Source organism: Oncorhynchus nerka, linkage group LG17, assembly GCF_034236695.1.
Source record: "Oncorhynchus nerka isolate Pitt River linkage group LG17, Oner_Uvic_2.0, whole genome shotgun sequence".
Classification (NCBI taxonomy): domain Eukaryota; kingdom Metazoa; phylum Chordata; class Actinopteri; order Salmoniformes; family Salmonidae; genus Oncorhynchus; species Oncorhynchus nerka.
In genome coordinates this window covers 33624807-33646098 of record NC_088412.1, presented here as the reverse complement: position 1 = coordinate 33646098, position 21292 = coordinate 33624807, and the positions used below count along the sequence as shown (strand labels likewise).

Sequence of the window (21292 nt, the reverse complement as noted above, 5' to 3'; positions counted from 1 at the left end):
TATTTACATTTAGGGCCAGTTTCCCGGACACAGATTAAGTCTTGACTAAAAAAAACATTTTCAAAGGAGATTTTAAAATGATTTTTAGTTCAGGATTAGCCGTAATGGACGACAGTACCAGTCAAAAGTTTGGACACACCCACGCTCATTCCAGGGTTTTTCTTTATTTGTACTTTTTTCTACATTGTAGAATAATAGTTAAGACATCAACACTATGAAATAACACACATGGAATCATGTAGTAACCAAAAAAGTGTTAAACAAATCAAAATATATTTGAGATTCTTCAAAGTAGCCAACCTTTGTCTTGATGACAGCTTTGCACACTCTTGGCATTCTCTCAACCAGCTTCATAAGGTAGTCATCTGGAATGCATTTCAATTAACAGGTGTGACTTGTTCAAAATTCATTTGTGGAATTTCTTTCCTTAATGTGTTTGAGCCAATCAGTTGGGTTGTGAAAAGTTAGGGGTGGTATACAGAAGATAGCCCAATTTGGTAAAAGACCAAGTCCATCATTACCAAACGACAGTCCAGCATTACTTTAAGACATTAAGGTCAGTCAATCCGGAAAATTTCAAGAACTTTAAGTGTTTCTTCAAGTGCAGTCGCAAAAACCATCAAGCACTATGCTGAAACTGACTCTCATGAGGACCACCACAGGAAAGGAAGACCCAGAGTTACCTCTGCTGCAGAGGATAACAGAGGATAAATACGATTCATTTTTCGTTTTTTTAATAACTTTTATTTAGCCACCCAACCACCCATAGTTCAGCTATTTTACAGTAATCTCCATCTTTTTAATTTTTTAATTTCACCTTTATTTAACGAGGTAGGCAAGTTCAGAACAAGTTCTCATTTACAACTTGACCTGGCCAAGATAAAACAAAGCAGTATGACAAAAAACAACAACACAGAGTTACACATGGGATAAACAAAAGTACAATCAATAACACAATAGAAAAATCTATATACAGTGTGTACAAATGGAGTAAGGAGGTAATGCAATAAATAGGCCAATAGTAGCGAAGTAATTACAATTTAGCAAATTAACGCTGGAGTAATAGATGTGCAGATGATGATGTGCAAGTAGAAATACTGATGTGCAAAAAAAGTTAATATAAACAATATGGGGATGAGGGAGGTAGTTGGATGGGCTATTTACAGATGGGCTGTGTACAGCTGCAGCGATCGGAAAGCTGCTCAGATAGCTGATGCTTAAAGTTAGTGAGGGAGATATAAGTCTCCAACTTCAGTCATTTTTGCAATTCATTCCAGTCATTGGCAGCAGAGAACTGGAAGGAAAGGCGGCCAAAGGTGGTGTTGGCTTTGGTGGATGACCAATGAGATATACCTGCTGGATCGCGTGCTACGGGTGGGTGTTGTTATGATGACCAGTGAGCTGAGATAAGGCGGAGCTTTACGTAGCAAAGACTTATAGATGACCTAGAGCCAGTGGGTCTGGTGTCGAATATGAAGCGAGGGCCAGCCGACGAGAGCATACAGGTCGCAGTGGTGGGTAGTATATGGGGCTTTGGTGACAAAACGGATTGCACTGTGATAGACTGCATCCAATTTGCTTAGTAGAGTGTTGGAGACTATTTTGTAAATGACATCGCCGAAGTCGAGGGTCGGTTGGATAGTCAGATTTACGAGGGTATGTTTGGCAGCGTGAGTGAAGGAGGCTTTGTTGCAAAATAGGAAGCCAATTCTAGATTTAATTTTAGATTAGAGACGCTTAATGTGAGTCTGGAAGGAGAGTTTACTGTCTAGCCAGACACTTGTAGTTGTCCACATATTCTAAGTCAGAATATCTAGAGTAGTGATGCTAGTCGGGCGGGCGGGTTCTGGGCAGCAATCGGTTGAAGAGCATGCATTTAGTTTTACTAGCGTTTTAAGAGCAGTTGGAGGCCACGGAAGGAGTGTTATATGGCATTGAAGCTCGTTTGGAGGTTTGTTAACACAGTGTCCAAAGAAGGGCCAGATGTCTCCAGAATGGTGTCGTCTGCGTAGAGGTGGATCAAGGAATCACCCGCAGCAAGAGCGACATCATTGATAAAAAGAGTCGGCCCGAGAATTTAACCCTGTGGTAACCCCATAGAGACTGCCAGAGGTCCGTTCAACAGGCCCTCCGATTTGACACACTGAAATCTATCTGAGAAGTAATTGGTGAACCAGACAAGGCAGTCATTTGAGAAAGCAAGGCTGTTGAGTCTGCCGATAAGAATCCAGTGATTGACAGAGTTGAAAGCTTTGGCCAGGTCGATGAAGACACCTGCACAGTACTGTCTTTTATCGATGGCGGTTATGATATCGTTTAGTACCTTGAGCGTGGCTGAGGTGCACCCGTGACCAGCTCGGAACCCAGATTGCACAGCGGAGAAGGTACGGTGGGATTTGAAATGGTCAGTGATCTGTTTGTTAACTTGGCTTTTGAAGACTTTAGAAAGGCAGGGCAGGATATATATAGGTCTGTAACAGTTTGGGTCTGAAGTGTCACCCACTTTGAAGAGGGGGGTGACTGCGGCAGCCTTCCAATCTTTAGGAATTTCGGACGATACGAAAGAGAGGTTGAACAGACTAGTAATAGGGGTTGCAACAATGGCTGAGGATAATTTTAGAAAGAGTGGGTCCAGATTGGGGTCCAGATTGTCTAGCCCAGCTGATTTGTACAGGTTCAGGTTTTGCAGCTCTTTCAGAACATCAGCTATCTGGATTTGGGTGAATGAGAAATGGGCTGTTGGTGTAGCCAGGAGGAAAGCATGGCCAGCCGTAGAGAAATTCTCGATTATCGTGGATTTGTCGGTGGTGACAGTGTTTCCTAGCCTCAGTGCAGTGGGCAGCTGGGAGGAGGTGCTCTTATTCTCCATGGACTTTACAGTGTCCCAGAACCTTTTGGAGTTAGAGCTACAGGATGCAAATTTCTGTTTGAAAAAGCAGGCCTTTGCTTTCCTAACTGACTGTGTGTATTGGTTCCTGACTTCCCTGAAAGTTGCATATCAGGGGGACTATTTGATGCTAATGCAGTACGCCACAGGATGTTTTTGTGCTGGTCAAGGCAGTCAGGTCTGGAGTGAACCAAGGGCTATATCTGTTCTTAGTTCTACATTTTTTGAATGGGGCATGCTTATTTAAGATTGGGAGGAAATTACTTATAAGGAACAACCAGGCCTCCTCTACTGACAGGATGAGGTCAATATCGTTCCAGGATACCCGGACCAGGTCAATTAGAAAGGCCTGCTCGCAGAAGTGTTTTAGGGAGTGTTTGACAGTGATGAGAGGTGGTCGTTTGACCACGGACCCATTACGGATGCAGGCAATGAAGCAGTGATCGCTGAGATCCTGATTGAAAACAGCAGAGGTGTATTTGGAGGGCAAGTTGGTCAGGATAATATATATGAGGCTGCCCATGTTTATAGATTCAGGGTTGTACCTGGTGGGTTCCTTGATAATTTGTGTGAGATTGAGGGCATCTAGCAGGACGGCCGGGGTTTTAAACATATCCCAGTTTAGGTCACCTAACAGAATGAACTCTGCCCCCCATCTATCTTCAATCAATTCACACATGGTGTCCAGGGCACAGCTGGGAGCTGAGGGGGGTCTATAACAGGCGACAACAGTGAGCAATTTATTAGAAAAATTAGAAGCTCTAACTGTTTGGGCATAGACCTGGATAGTATGACAGAACTTTGCAGGTACTTTGTAGATTGCAACTCCTCCCCCTTTGGCAGTTATATCTTGACAGAAAATGTTGTAGTTGTGGATGGAAATCTCAGAGTTTTTGGTGGCCTTCCTAAGCCAGGATTCAGACACGTCAAGGACATCAGGGTGGGAGGAGTGTGCTAAAGCAGTGAGTAAAACAAACTTAGGGAGGAGGCTTCTGATGTTAACATGCATGAAACCAAGGCTTTTACGGTTACAGAAGTCAACAAATGAGAGCGCCTGGGTTAACCTCTACATCACCTGAGGAACCGAGGAGGAGTAGGATGAGGGTACGGCTTAAGGCATTCAAAACTGGTCGTCTAGTGCGTTGGGGGAAGAGAATAAAAGGAGCAGATTTCTGGGCATGATAGAATAGATTCAGGGCATAATGTACAGACAGGGTAGGGTGCGGGTACAGTGGAGGTAAACCTAGGTATTGAGTGACAATAAGAGAGGTTGCATCTCTGGAGGCACTAGTTATGCTAGGTGAGGTCACCACATGTGTGGGAGGTGGGACAAAAGAGGTATCTGAGGCATGTTGAGTGGGACTAGGGGCTCCACAGTAAAATAAAACAATGATAAATACCCTAAACAACAGCATAAAATACATATTGACATTAGAGAGAGACATAAAGCAAGGCATAAAGCAATCACAGGTGTTTATTGGGAGAACTAGCTAAGACAACAACGGGTAAGAAAACAATAGCTAATCAGCTAAGACAACAACATACAGGTAAATTGGCAATGAATGGGCAGAGAGGGTCAGTTAATAACTACACACAGGGCCTGAGTTCGAGGCTGGGGCCGACAGGTAAACAAAATAAACATAAATGGAGTACCGTGATTAATGAACAGTCCAGCAGGCATCAGCTATGTAGCCAGGTGATCATAGTGTCCAGTCAACAGCAATAGATGAAACAGGGAAGCCGTTACTACGCTAGCAAGCGGGGGACATAACGTTCCTAAAGTTAGCAGGCCGGGGCTAGCAGAAGCGCCTTTACCGATGACCGACAAAGGCCGGTTGAGGGCACATCGGACGGAATTACGGCAGACCAGTCGGGATGGATCGGCGGGGCTCCGTGTCAACAAAGGGTCCAGGCCAATTGGCAAAAGGGGTATTGTAGCTGGAGGAATTTAATTTGCTTGCCGGGAGATGCGCCTGGCTCGAGGCTAACTGGTACTAGCTTCGGGAGAAGGGAGTTAGCCACTGTAGCCCCCCTGATGCAAAGGTCCAGAGCTTACGGCAGGAATCCAGTGATTTAGTGGCTTCTAGTCATATTAGTGAAGAGTCTGGGAGGCATCAGCTGTGTAGACGAGTGATCATAGGGTCTACTGAGCAGGCCGGGGGATGGGCCTGTCTCAAGGCTAGCTTCGGGACTGGGCCACTCTGGAGTAATGGTCCAGAGCTTACGGCAGGAATCTGGTGAAGTAGTGCAGAAAAGCAGTCCGATATGCTCAGGGTTGATATCACGCTGTACAGACTGGCGGGTATTATCCAGGCTGAAAGCAGCTGGTGTCTGAGCTAAAGGTAAAGGCCGTAGAGTTACCAGCCTCATAAATTACTGCCCAAGTAAATGCTTCACAGAGTTCAAGCAACAGACACATCTCAACATCAACTGTTCAGAGAAGACTGCGTGAATCAGGCCTTCATGGTCGAATTGCTGCAAAGAAACCACTACTAAAGGACACCAATAAGAAGAAGAGACTGGCTTGGTCCAAGAAACACGAACGATAGAAATTAGACCGGTGGAAATCTGTCCAAATTTGTCTGTCCAAATTTGAGATTTTTGGTTCCAACCACCGTATCTTTGTGAGATGCAGAGTAGGTCAACGGATTATCTCTGCATGTGTGGTTCCCACCGTGAAGCATGGAGGCGGAGGTGTGATAGTGTGGGGGTACTTTGCTGGTGACACTGTCAGTGATTTATTCAGAATTGAGATGATTTGGGATGAGTTGGACTGCAGAGTGAAGGAAAAGCAGCCAACAAGTGCTCAGCATATGTGGGAACTCCTTCAAGACTGTTGGAAAAGCATTCCAGGTGAAGCAGGTTGATAGAATGCCAAGCTTGTGCATAGCTGTCATCAAGGCAAAGTGTGGCTCTTTTGAAGAATCTGAAATATAAAACACACTTTGATTTGTTTAACACTTCTTTGGTTACTACTATGATTCCATATTTATTATTTCATAGCTTTGTTGTCTTCACTATTATTTTAGAATGTAGAAAATAGTTTAAAAAATAACGAAAAACTCTAAGTAGGTGTGTCCAAACTTTTGACTGGAACTGTACCTGGGAGAGTTCAGTTGAGGGAAAACGGACCCATACTGAACTGTCAAGAGGAAAACATATAAGAAGACAGACACAATGTAGGGCCAAATCAGTCACATGCCACCGGTAAACGGTGCTCACATTGTGTGAACTCCAGTAGCTGGACAGATTAAGAAGATATGAGGAGCTATATGGTTACTTTGTCTGAGGAATGAAGTTAAATATAGGATCTGTGATGCCCTTTCGTTCACTCAAGAGTAAGCTGCTTGGAATTGAAGGGTGTTGAAAACACACGACACAAACTCACTTGTGCATCCATGTAGATACACACATACAGTGGGGTCTGAAATTATTGACACCGTTGATAAAGATGAGCTAAAATAAATGATTAAAATACTGAGCTATATTGTATGCTCAAAATATTTGGTCCGGAGACTGAGGTGGCTATTGAATAATATTGATTTTGTAGCCTTTGTATATTTGGATTTGTGGTTGGCTTTATTGTCTTGCTGGAAGATCCACTTGCAGGCAAATTTCAGCTTCCTGGCAGAGGTAACCAGGTTTTTGGCTAAAATGTCCTGATACTGGGTAAAGTGTATGATGACATTGACCTTAACAAGGGCCCCAGGACCAGTGGGAGTAAAATACCCCCAAAACATCAAAGATCCACCACTAGATGTTACAGTAGGCATGGGGTTATTTTCTGCTCATGCGTTCTCATTTCGACAACAAACGCTCCACTGGTGTGCGTGGCCAAAGAGAGCTATTTTCATGTTACCCAGCAAATGTAAATGCCAGGACTTTACTAAACAGCATTTGGATAGGAACCACCGGTGCTTTGGTCAGATGACATGAACATTGAGCTCTTTGGCATCTAATTTGTTGTTGTTTTGAAGCTCATTTCCTGCAATTCTACATAGTTAAAAAAAAGACTCCTTATATCTTTTATGTGGTATATTTTATGATGATAATAATGGATAAGGAAACTAAAGTCTAGACCCGATTTCCATGTTATTCCACTACATTTACATTTGAGTCATTTAACAGACGCTCTTATCCAGCGCGACTTGGAGTTTGTGCTTTTATCTTAAGATAGCTGGGTGAGACAACCACATAACACAGTCGTAGCAAGTTCATTTTCCCTCAAAGTAGTTATCTGCAAAGTCCGTGCTAGTAGGAAAATACAACCTATATGGATCCTGCTAGGAGAAGGGTGCCAATTACAATCAGGAAGAGGAATGTAGCCAGGCCAATAGCCTTGTAGGGAACTTTGGGAGGGAAAGGGGTAGAGTAAACGGTAAGAAGATTGGATACATATATAAACCAAGATGACCACAAGTTACAATGAGTGTCATATGATTTGATATGGCAGAGATCTCCAACCCAAAATTAAATCTAGAATCGGCTTCCTATTTCGCAACAAAGCTTCCTTCACTCATGCTGCTAAACATACCCTCGTAAAACTGACTATCCTGCCGAACCTTGACTTCGGCGATGTCATTTACAAAATAGCCTCCAACACTCTATTCAGCAAATTGGATGCAGTCTATCACAGTGCCATCCGTTATGTCACAAAAGCCCCATATACTACCCACCACTGCGACCTGTATGCTCTCGTTGGCTGGTCCTCGCTACATATTCGTTGCCAGACCCACTGGCTTCAGGTCATCTATAAGTCTTTGCTAGGTAAAGGTCCGCCTTATCTCAGCTCACTGGTCACTATAACAACACCCACCCGTAGCACTTGCTCCAGCAGCTATATTTCACTGGTCATCCCCAAAGCCAACACAACACCGCCTTTCCTTCCAGTTCTCTGCTGCCAATGACTGGAACAAATTGTAAAAATTACTGAAGTTGGAGACTTATCAAATCAAATCAAATGTATTTATATAGCCCTTCGTACATCAGCTGGTATCTCAAAGTGCTGTACAGAAACCCAGCCTAAAACCCCAAACAGCAAGCAATGCAGGTGTAGAAGCACGGTGGCTAGGAAAAACTCCCTAGAGTAAACTCCCTATATCTCCCTCACTAACTTTAAGCATCAGCTGTCAAAGCAGCTTACCGATCGCTACAGCTGTACACAGCCCATCTGTAAATAGCCCATCCAACTACCTACCTCATCCCCATATTTAATTGATTTATTTTCTGCTCTTTTGCACACCACTATTTATACCAGTATTTATACTTCACATCCTCATCTGCACACCTATCACTCCAGCGTTAATTGATCAATTGTAATCACGCCACTATTGGCCTATATATTGCCTTACCTCCTTACTTCATTTGCGCACACTGTATACAGATTTTCTATTGTGTTATTGACTGTACGTTTGTTTATTTGTGTAACTCTGTGTCGTTGTTTTTGTCGCACTGCTTTGCCTTATCTTGGCCAGGTCGCAGTTGTAAATGAGAACTTGTCCTCAACTAGCCTACCTTGTTAAATAAAGGTGAAATAAAAAAATGTAAAAGATGGAGATTACTGTAAAATAGCTGAACTATGGGTGGTTGGGTGGCTACCAAATATGTTTTATTATTATAATTTATATCAACCCTCAATTAAATTATACTGTTATAATTTATAATTATAAATTATACCCTACTGTATTTATCTATTTATTTTTGCTCCTTTGCACCCCATTATTTCTATCTCTACTTTGCACACAAATCAACCATTCCAGTGTTTTACTTGCTACAGTATATTGTATTTACTTTGCCGCCATGGCCTTTTTTATTGCCTTTACCTCCCCTATCTCATGTCATTTGCTCACATCGTATATAGACTCATTTTTCTACTGTATTATTGACTGTATGTTTGTTTTACTCCACGTGTAACTCTGTGTCGTTGTATGTGTCGAACTGCTTTACCTTATCTTGGCCAGGTCGCAATTGTAAATGAGAACTTGTTCTCAACTTGTCTACCTGGTTAAATAAAGGTGAAATAAAAAAATAAAATATTTAAATACATTTTCTTTCAGATGTGGTTTCAAATACATTTCTATTTGGGGGTTAGGTTTAGGGGTTAGGAAAAGTAGTTTTTTCAATGGGAATCAGTTGTTGGTCCCCAAAAAGTCCTGACAAGTATAGTAAGGCGTGTGTGTGTGTGTGGGGCTGTAGTTGTGTAATTTATGGTAAATGTATGAGACAGGGAGAGGGTTAACAGACCCAGTTATCCATGCAGCTAAAATAATGGTGCTTCACTATCTCCTGAAGGTTTCTGATGGGGATTACATTATTAAACAAGGATCCATTTAGTGTCAAAAAGTACACAACCGCCGCTCTTACTTTGTTTTATATTTCAAGCAAAATACTGTTGCAGAACTGTAGTACTTTGTGTCTTCATCAGAAATATATAACCACTGCTTTTATGATACACACTCATTCAGACACACACATATAGGCATAACCACACATGTGAACACACACCACTATAATTGTAGAGATGAAGGACAGCATGGGAAGTTGTTGGGCTTCCCCTGCTAAGGAGAGATGACGGGAAGGTGACAGGGAAACCAGATCAAAGAGCACACCTCTGACTGTAGTGTATGAGTTGCGTTCACTGGGTAAAGGCATCCCTCACTCTAAAGCTGCGGGCATTGCAGTAAAGCTGATGCTGAAGATAACATCAAATGTTTGTGTGTGTGTGAGACAGGGGAGGAGATGTTTGATGCAGGCTAGTGAGTGAGTGAGTGAGAGTGAGAGAGACTGTGAGAGTGAGAGAGACTGTGAGAGTGAGAGAGATTGTTCTCATTCTGTGCAGCAGATATTCTGTATTTGTCTATGAAGTGGTGTCAAGTTTGTTCTTTAGTACCTTGTTGAATGACAGAATATTGGTATTTTCTTGTTTTGCCTGTGTATGATCAGGTGTTAGAATCAAAAACAGTCCTTAAGTGTCAACATTGACAGCCAGTGCGTGCGTGTGAGGAGGCGCCACAGATTAACTAAGGTAGTGGCCTGATTACTTCCAGACCCTTGCAGTCAGACAGTTAAATTACAGCTGCCTGTGGCAAATTGAGCGAATCATTACCCTGTGATTAACAGCCACTGTCTCCACAGTCATCACACACAGTGGCCTACTTGCAGGCCCATTCTGATTGAATGACCTTTATTTCTGCTTAGATCTACACTCATTCTCCCCTTCATAACTCTCACTCCCTAAATCACACACACACACACACACACACACACACACACACACACACACACACACACACATAAACCTCGGAATGGGCTTGTCCCCTGCTCCTGCCTGCTGCTTGATCTCCTCATGGCTTTTTAGAGAGTGCAGGACATCTGAGGATGATGATCACTGACCTACATGCTTATCTATAAACACAAAGCTCTGTGCTGTACAGTCTGTCCTCACGATGGAAAACGACATCTCATGTCCTTACCTATTTTGCGTTTGTTTTCTCATCTCTGGGGATGTACAGACAGGAGCTCTGACAAACCATGGAAACGTGGGCACCTCAACAAAACACACACACCTGTGGATATGCTTTGATCTCATCCACAGCGACATACTTTGATACGTCCATGCTTTGATCTCATCCACAGTGGCATACTTTGATACGTCCATGCTTTGATCTCATCCACAGCGGCATACTTTGATACGTCCATGCTTTGATCTCATCCACAGTGGCATACTTTGATGCGCACGTTGGACACTCAGAAAGAGGTGAGAAGCGTAGGGTGCTGTGAGAGTATAGAGAGTGTGTAGACCAGTCTCTCGGGCCACATCTGTAGTCTGACTCGGTCAGTCTGAGAGATTCAGCAGTACAGACAGAGGCCTGTGGAAACATTGTAGACTACAGGGATGAGCTCATTCACAGCTCTCAGCCTCAGATTTGACTATGTCCAAAATACCTAAGGAAAGGAGGACTAGCCAGCCAGTATCTATCTCTATCTCAAACACAGCGAATACACTCATAGATCCACAATTTTGGCCCATTTTTTTATGAATAAGATCCAGCCCTGCATAGCTGACTTGCATAACACTGAGTGCAGGAATTATTGGAAGGATGAGAGAGAGAGAGATCTGATCTTGGCCTCTTTAGCTGGTCTTGTGTTCTCTGTCAAGTGCCTCAGATCACAGTGAAGAGGATTAGGGTGTAAAACCGGAATCTGGCCATTCCAACATCAGGAATTCTTTGTCTTCGGGAAATCATTAAGACCAGTCAGGCCATTATAACTGGACTGATGGGCCGTTTTGTTCGTTCAGAGCTTACGTCCGAACTCTGACCCCTGAAGAAGTGTGTGAGACAGGGTCATTGGGCTAGCTATGTGTCATGGGTTTCCTGTGCCAATACATTTTCATCAAATGAGCAGTTGCGCAAGTACAATAATCCAAAAAGAAAATGTGTAAAATAATAACTTAATGTTTGCCCAAACCATCTAAAGGCTTATAAAGGTTAGTAAATATAGAGGTAATACTGGGATTCATGATATTCTAAAACTCTGTCACAATATTCCTGTCAAAACATGCAAGTGTAACAATATCCCAATTCATAACTGCTATTCTCCTATATAAAAATAAATAAATCACACTCTAAATCAAAAGAATATAATGTATGAACATTATTTCAGTTCATAACAATTTTCCAATGGTTTAGAAAAATAGCTCTTAGTGTTAGTGTTGTATTGTTGTACTGTTAGGCGTTTACTGCACTGCTGGAGCTATGAGCGAAAGCATTTCTCTGCACCTGCTTTAACATCTGCTAATCTGTATACACGACAAATAAACATTGATTTAATTTTTAAAAATTTGACATCGTATCTGACCGTGTATCATTTGAACTGCTCTCTCCATACTTAATGTACTCCTTCACCGGGCTTCTTCTCTCATTGGCCATTGCTCACTCCACCCAACAGCCCCACGTACAGCCCCGACCAACCCTGAATTCGAGTGACCACAGTGTACTGGCTAAGTTGACTCTATATTCTGACCTCAGACCCCACCACTACTATCCCTCTGTGTCTCAGCAGGTCTGACTGTAGAGCAGCAACACATAGCGTCTGGCTGATGAAGAGATGCTGTCCACTGGACCATACATTACCTTGTTACCATGGGGATGACAGGGTAGACCGGATGCTAGGTTGTTTCCTGGGACATGACTAACACCTAGCTTTACAGAGAGAACTAATATTCATGACGTGTTAGAAGAAGCCCACTTCCTTACCCCTCACCTACTCATATTGTATTGCCCTACTCCTATGCTGTATACTCTTCCTCCTGCACACTCTGTCAGTGGGATTCCTGAAGACAGGAATGGGATGCAGGAGCCAGGCCGGAGCTCCCAGTACCCAGCCAGCATTCCACAGGGGATTAAGTGGAAAGACTTATATAAGCTCTGACGGTTCATCTCCAGGGTTCCATATCCCCAGGAATCTGTGTTTCGGTTTCTCTTCCTTTGAAGAAGCAAAAGCACCTCCTCTCCTCTTTTCTCACACCAAAATAGAATTTCGTTCAGGTTACAAAACGAGCCCAAGTTATTTATAGTTGGTTCCACTGTCTGTTCTCCACATTCCAGGGAGACATCTGGAACGATTAGTCTTCTATTCTTTGGTTGGATCTCTGGGGCAGTGTTTGGGAGGTTATTAAAGAGACAAGCGGTGTACTCCTTTTTTTTCTTTTTTGTTTACCACCTTTTTGATCTTGTCTCATCGCTGCAACTCCCCAATGGGCTCAGGAAGCGAAGGTCGAGTCATGTGTCCTTCGAAAACATGACCCGCCAAACCGCACTTCTTAACCCCGAAGCCAGCCGCACCAATGTGTCGGAGGAAACACTGTTCAACTGACGACCAAGGTCAGCCTGCAGGCGCCCGGCCCGCCACAAGGAGTCGCTAGAGAGTGCTGAGTCAAGTAAAGCACCCCAGGCCAAACCCTCCGCTAAACCCAAACGACACTGGGCCAATTGTGCGCCGATCACGGCCAGTCGTGATACAGCCCGGGTCTGTAGTGATGCCTCTAGTACTGCGATGGGAGGCTCACAAACTGTGTACTCTAATTCAATATTCTCTAGTGGAGTGGATCCTGAAAGAAGAGCTGGGTGCTGGTAATGAGTAATAAGTTATAGACCGGAATGTCTTTTGTTCTTCCTCACATTCTTTCCAGAAGGACAGTTTATGCCCATAATTCACTAGTTAGAGCTGAGAGACTGTGTGTGCGTATGTATCTATGCCTTTAAAGCTTCCAGTCAGCGTGTAGCAACAGGGCAGATTATTTTATTGGTTATTTCTACTTCTTTGTCTCTCCTGCTCCTCTATTTCTGGCACACTAATTGGTGGTTAGCTGGTAGGTTAGATGCACCTCTGCACGTCACCTATTATGCACATCTCGCTGAGTTCCCCCTGCCTACCCAGGTACTCAGCATCGCCTCCCAGGTTCCTACTGCTCTATTAGACCTCATTAAGAATGTTCCAGAAAGTCTACATCGGTCACTTCCTGTCACACTGCCTGTGCATGTTCTCACTGATCTACTTAACACAAACTATTACATTATCTCACTCGCACTCTCCCTCCCTCTTTTTCTCTCTCCTCTCCTCTTCTCTCTCTCTCTGAGTAGCAGGGTCATTGTGATACTAGAGGTCAGGGGCAACATCACATTAGTTGTGAATTGATAATGGATCTGGTAAATGGGCCTAAAAGCTCTCTATTAGCTCTCTATTTCTGTTGTACCACAGAAACCTGTTACTGTACGTTGTACCTGCACTCGCGAGGCCATTACAGGCACAGGGCTATTGCAGGGACAAACAGTCATAAACCATATACAACACTATGCATTTGTAGTAATAGGAGCAGAGACACATTCATGCACAAATCCCAATTGTTTCCCATTTTATGTATTTAGGAATATTTAAAATGGCCATCAAAGTATTCACACCCCTTGATTTCTTTTCTCCACATTTTGCTGTGTTACAGCCTGATTTTAAAATGGATTCATTTGAGATTGTGTGTCACTGGCCTACACACAATACCCCATAATGTTAAAGTGGAATTATGTTTTTAAACATTTTTACAAATGAATTAAAAATGAAAAGCTGTAATGTCTTTAGTCAATAAGTATTCAAACCTTTTGTTAAGGCAAGCCTAAATAAGTTCAGGAGTAAAAATGTGCTTAACAAGTCATATAATCAGTTGCATGGACTCTCTGGTCTGTGTGCAATAACAGTGTTTAACATGATTTTTGAACGACTACCTCATCTCTGTACCCCACACATACAATTATCTGTAAGGTCCCTCAGTCAAGCAGTGAATTTCAAACAAAGATTCAACCACCAATGCCACGCAAATAAGGGAACCTATTGGTAGATGAGTAAAAAATTTAAAAAGCAGACATTGAATATATCTTTGAGCATGGTGAAGTTATTAATTACACTTTTCATGGTGTATCAATACACCCAGTCACTACAAAGATACAGGTGTCCTTCCTAACTCACAACATTGTAGTTACTCCATAATACAGAGTGAATGACAGAGTGAAAAGAAGTGTGAAAAGAAGAATGAAAAGAAGAAGACTGAAAAGAAGAAACCCAGTACGGAATAAAAAATATTGAAAAAAATGTATCATGTTTGCTTAAAGGCACTATAGTAAAACTGCAAAAACTGGAAAAACCTTTATGTCCTGAATACAAAGTGTTATGTTTGTGGCAAATCCAACACAGCACATCACGCTCTGTGCTGTACAGTCTGTCCTCACGATGGAAAACGACATCTCATGTCCTTACCTATTTTGCGTTTGTTTTCTCATCTCTGGGGATGTACAGACAGGAGCTCCATGGAAACGTGGGCACCTCAACAAAACACACACACCTGTGGATATGCTTTGATCTCATCCACAGTGGCATACTTTGATACGTCCATGCTTTGATCTCATCCACAGAGGCATACTTTGAGTACCACTCTTCATATTTTCAAGCATGGTGGTGACTGCATCATGTTATGGGTATGCTTATCATCAGCAAGGATTAGAGAGTTGTTGTTTTTTTATGATAAAAATATACGCAATAGAGCTAATCACAGGAAAAATCCTAGAGGCTTTCCAACAGACACTGGGAGACAAATTCACCTTTCAGCAGGAAAGTAACCTAAAACACAAGGCCAAATTTACACTGAAGTTGCTTACCAAGATGATATTAAATGTTTCTGAGTGGTCTAGTTACAGTTTTGGCTTAAATCGGCTTGAAAATCTATGACAAGACTTGAAAATGGCTGTCTAGCAGTGATCAACAACCAATTTGACAGAGCTTACAGAATTCTAAAAATAATGATGGGCAAATATTGTAAAATCCATTTTTGCAAAGCTCTTAGAGGCCTACCAAGAAAGACTCACAGCTGTAATCACTGCCAAAGGTGATTCTAACATCTATTGACTTCGGGGTGGGAATACTTACAGTGGGGCAAAAAAGTATTTAGTCAGCCACCAATTGTGCAAGTTCTCCCACTTAAAAAGATGAGAGAGGCCTGTAATTTTCATCATAGGTACACTTCAACTATGACAGACAAAATTAAGGAGAAAAAAATCCAGAAAATCACATTGTAGGATTTTTAATGAATTATTTGCAAATTATGGTGGAAAATAAGTATTTGGTCACCTACAAACAAGCAATATTTCTGGCTCTCACAGACCTTTGATTCACAGATTTGAAAGATACGTACACATTACCAGGCAACTCCTCTTTTTCTAGATTTACAACTTAAGCCAGCTATTCTGGCCTATGGAGTCCCTTGGGAAACAAAACTATCAATCTACCAACTACTATCCAATGATGGGATTTATAAATAAATAATCTGGGTTCCTGAAGGACTGATCTCTATAATACACTGCTCAAAAAAATAAAGGGAACACTTAAACAACCGAATGTAACTCCAAGTCAATCACACTTCTGTGAAATCAAACTGTCCACTTAGGAAGCAACACTGATTGACAATAGATTTCACATGCTGTTGTGCAAATGGAATAGACAACAGGTGGAAATTATAGGCAATTAGCAAGACACCCCCAATAAAGGAGTGGTTCTGCAGGTGGTGACCAGACCACTCCTCAGTTCCTATGCTTCCTGGCTGATGTTTTGGTCACTTTTGAATGCTGGCAGTGCTTTCACTCAAGTGGTAGCATGAGACGGAGTCTACAACCCACACAAGTGGCTCAGGTAGTGCAGCTCATCCAGGATGGAACATCAATGCGAGCTGTGGCAAGAAGGTTTGCTGTGTCTGTCAGCGTAGTGTCCCGAGCATGGAGGCGCTACCAGGAGACAGGCCAGTACATCAGGAGATGTGGAGGCCGTAGGAGGGCAACAACCCAGCAGCATGACCGCTACCTCCGCCTTTGTGCAAGGAGGAGCAGGAGGAGCACTGCCAGAGCCCTGCAAAATGACCTCCAGCAGGCCACAAATGTGCATGTGTCTGCTCAAACGGTCAGAAACAGACTCCATGAGGGTGGTATGAGGGCCCGACGTCCACAGGTGGGGGTTGTGCTTACAGCCCAACAACGTGCAGGACGTTTGGCATTTGCCAGAGAACACCAAGATTGGCAAATTCACCATTGGCGCCCTGTGCTCTTCACAGATGAAAGCAGGTTCACACTGAGCACATGTGACAGACGTGACAGTCTGGAGACGCCGTGGAGAACGTTCTGCTGCCTGCAACATCCTCCAGCATGACCGGTTTGGCAGTGGGTCAGTCATGGTGTGGGGTGGCATTTCTTTGGGGGGCCGCACAGCCCTCCATGTGCTCGCCAGAGGTAGCCTGACTGCCATTAGGTACCGAGATGAGATCCTCAGACCCCTTGTGAGACCATATCCTGGTGCGGTTGGCCCTGGGTTCCTCCTAATGCAAGACAGTGCTAGACCTCATGTGGCTGGAGTGTGTCAGCAGTTCCTGCAAGAGGAAGGCATCGATGCTATGGACTGGCCCGCCCGTTCCCCAGACCTGCCTCCAATTGAGCACATCTGGGACATTATGTCTCGCTCCATCCACCAACGCCACGTTGCACCACAGACTGTCCAGGAGTTGGCGGATGCTTTAGTCCAGGTCTGGGAGGAGATCCCTCAGGAGACCATCCGCCACCTCATCAGGAGCATGCCCAGGCGTTGTAGGGAGGTCATACAGGCACGGGGAGGCTCATTTTGACTTGTTTTAAGGACATTACATCAAAGTTGGATCAGCCTGTAGTGTGGTTTTACACTTTAATTTTGAGTGTGACTCCAAATCCAGACCACCATGGGTTGATAAATTTGATATCCATTGATAATTTTTGTGTGATTTTGTTGTCAGCATATTCAACTATGTAAAGAAAAAAGTATTTAATAAGAATATTTCATTCATTCAGATCTAGGATGTGTTATTTTAGTGTTCCCTTTATTTTTTTGAGCAGTGTATATATATTTTTACACTTTGGGAAAGCTCATATTCTGAGCTAGCCATTATAAAAGTATGGCCCACAGATCTAAGAGAATTTGAACAACCTTTTAAGTGGAAAAGATTGTGTTTACACCAAGGAAACGTTTTAGGATGAAATTGGCCCCAACTACCAACTGTTCACTGTGTTCCCTAAATCAGGTAGGAACTTTTTCTTCATGTGACGTGGGCGTGCCCTGCAGTTAAACGATTCTGGGAAAGAGTTACAAAATTCATCAGAGACCATTACTGCTGGCAGGCAGCACTGCCACGAAAAATATGTTGGCTCTTAGATGGCAATCACCTCACTCTCTCCCAATTCGCCAGTGGATACAGTTACTATTAGAAGGTATAACTTTATAATTATCGACAGTCAGAATGAATGGTACCAGTCAAGAAACAATTGAGGCCTGGACAAATATACTTGACTCTGTTTATTTGTATGTGTTTTTTATTATTTTTTACAATCTATAAAGCCCAAATGTACAAACAAAATATATACTGTATACAGTATATACATGTTTTACTAGGAATCAAAATGGCATGCCGATGTTCCAATATTTCAAAATGCCTTGCGATCTGGAGGGCGGACTTTTGCACCCCCCCCAAATGGTCCAAATGTGTAATCCGTACCCTTACCGGTATCGTGGACAGTAATGGTTTGAGAACATCACATTTTGTACACTGAGTGGTTCTAAATTAACAGTTGTTTAGTCATTTGAAAATGCTCTTTCCATGACATAGATTAACCAGGTGAATCTAGGTGAAATCTATGATCCCTTATTGATGTCTCTTGTTAAATCCACTTCAATCAGTGTAGATGAAAGGGAGGAGACATGTTGTGGGGATGGGGTGGGGTGGGAGGTTGGATGGAGACATGTTGTGGGGATGGGGTGGGTGGTTGGATGGAGACATGTTGTGGGGATGGGGTGGGTGGTTGGATGGAGACATGTTGGGGGATGGGGTGGGTGGTTGGATGGAGACGTGTTGGGGGAATGGAGTGGGAGGTGGGTGGATGGATGGATGGATGGATGGATGGATGGATGGATGGATGGATGGATGGATGGATGGATGGATGGATGGATGGATGGATGGATGGATGGATGGATGGATGGATGGATGGATGGATGGATGGATGGATGGATGGATAAATAGATGTTAGGGGAATGGGGTGGGAGGTTGGATGGAGACATGTTGGGGGAATGGGGTGGGAGGTTGGATGAAGACATGTTGGGGGAATGGGGTGGGAGGTTGGATGGAGACATGTTGGGGGAATGGGGTGGGAGGTTGGATGGAGACATGTTGGGGGAATGGGGTGGGAGGTTGGATGGAGACATGTTGGGGGAATGGGGTGGGAGGTTGGATGGAGACATGTTGGGGGAATGGGGTGGGAGGTTGGATGGAGACATGTTGGGGGAATGGGGTGGGAGGTTGGATGGAGACATGTTGGGGGAATGGGGTGGGAGGTTGGATGGAGACATGTTGGGGGAATGGGGTGGGAGGTTGGGGGTGGAGGCTCACTTATTTTCTTATTTTCTTTACCTGCTACATTTATTGTTTCTTTCTGGCTCTGTGGCATGATCATGGTGATCAATGCTTTGAGTTTGTGTAGTGCCAACTAAATTAATAAAGATTTGGTAACACAAAAAAAACATTAATAAAAAATACACTTTCATATGCATGATTACGCATGCATAAGTAACACAGAATTGTAACAAAACACACACACACTAATGTTAGTGCTTAGTTCTGGGGTAGATCTGTCCCAGAGTTACCTGAGAGGAAGACAGCATAGCGTTCTGCCACGGACATTTCATTCCATCTAGCTGTTGTCAGAGAAGCAGCACCTGGGCCGGGTTGGGCTGCTTGGTGCCGTGGCGTGGGCTCCGTGGCAGTGGCATGATCAACATCTCAACCACAGACTGTGTCCTGTCCTGGCAGAGCCAGCAGTCAGCTCCAGACCTGCAGCAATGTGTGCTTTGGCAACCAGTCAACCAGCCCTCTCACGCTCCACACACGCTCCCTCCTCCCTCTCCCTCTCAAGCTCTACATCCTCCCTCAACCCCCATCACAGTACCCTCACGATATACATGCTGACACCCTCACTATAGCAGAATGACATGGCTATGATGCATCCCCTAGGGTTGTCAGTGTGAGTTTATCTGAACTGTGAGTCAGGCGTTCTAACCGTCAATGTAGCTGGTTAGCATACGTTGGGGGGAGTTTATACTCGCTTGCTCGCACGCACGCACACACACACACACATTTACATTTACATTTAAGTCATTTAGCAGACGCTCTTATCCAGAGCGACTTACAAACACACACACACACACACACACACACACACACACACACACACACACACACACACACACTCTCACACACACACACACACACACACACACACACACACACACACACACTCTCACTCACACTTTTTAAGTAGTTTTGCAAGAATCCTCCCCTGTGCAAGCCGTCTTACATGCATGTTCTTGTTTTGGAAAGATAAAGCCCACATCTGACCCTCTTTCTCTTCACACTGCTGTCCATCTGATAGGAGAGCAGGGCTGTTTTCCTATGAGCTAACCCAGCCGCCTGACGGGGAAGTGAGAGCCACAGAGCGAGACGCTTTACATTCCAATAGCGAGCAACTGCTATCAACACACCCGCTAGGGCTAAATATGATTTCAGCTCTATTTGGAGGAGAAGGACCTAACAATAACCATTATATAATACAGATGAAATCCTGACAGTCCTGGCAGTGAGTCAGGTCACTTTGTGTATATTATCTCTCTGTGTTGATGTTGGAGTGCATGTGGACACATCCCACTCTCCGAAATAGATCGGACCAAAATACAACTGGCCTGCGCTGTTGACTTAAATTACAGATCCTACAGACTTCAGAGGGCATTATGGGCAAAATCATCCCAATGTTCAAGTCGGTTTATTCATACATGGGCATAAACTCCCGTTCAGTTTTGTTTGGCAAGCTTGAACCAAAGAGATTTCTTCTGGAAGAAGTTTTATGAATATTTAATGGCGAATGGAGATTTTTGCCTGTAGACACACTTGCACATAAAAGGACACACACACACACACACACACACACACACACACACACACACACACACACACACAATGTACTTATGTGCTTTCCCCCAAAGAGGGAGGGGGTTCTTAAATGTAGTTATGTAAGGTTAAATGAAGTGCTTTGCTTTTGTTTCATGGTTTGATGGAAAACCCAGTCAGAGTCTAGCTGTCTGGACAATCTTATCTAGCAAGAAAACAGGCAGCTCACTTAACCCTCGAAAGTTGTTCAATCTGCATTAAGGAAAAACAACAGAATGGCTTGGACTGGTCTTCTCCAGATCACTGCAATGTACTGTTTTTAGCCAATTATCTTGTTCTGTACATTGGGTTTACTGGGTTTATATTGGTTTGCTCTCTCCTCTGAGCTCACAGGAAGTCAATTCACAGTGTTAATCTGTTGGTCAGTAGTTGTCTTCCTATTAGGGAGGAAACCCTGAACTGCGGGACAGTAGTAGAAAAGTATTCAATTGATATGGAGGCTTTGTTGGGCTGAACTCTGACCTCTAGGCTAGTAGTCTACATACGGTGCATTTGGGAAGTATTCAGACCCCTTGACTTTTTCAAAATGTTGTTACGTTACACCTTTATTCTAAATGTATATCAATTAAAACAAATCTCAACAACCTAAACACAATACCCCATAATGACGAAGAAAAAACGTTTTGTTGTTGTTGTTTTTTAACTGGCGATGAGGGAGACAAAATACTTGAATCTGCTTTAGACCAAAGGTTGTTATGTAACAAAATGTGGAAAAAAGTCAAGGGGTCTGAATACTTTCCAAATGCACTGTATATAACTGTTCCATTAGGAGAAGAAAAACCCAGATGATCTTATGT

The 21292-nt window shown here is 43.4% G+C and overlaps 1 long non-coding RNA gene across 1 annotated transcript in view; it reads left to right on the top strand.

Moving 5' to 3' along the window:
- Nucleotides 1-21292, top strand: part of LOC115145122 (uncharacterized) — a 66414-nt gene that overhangs the window by 24640 nt on the left and 20482 nt on the right. The gene's annotated exons all lie outside the window — the stretch shown is intronic.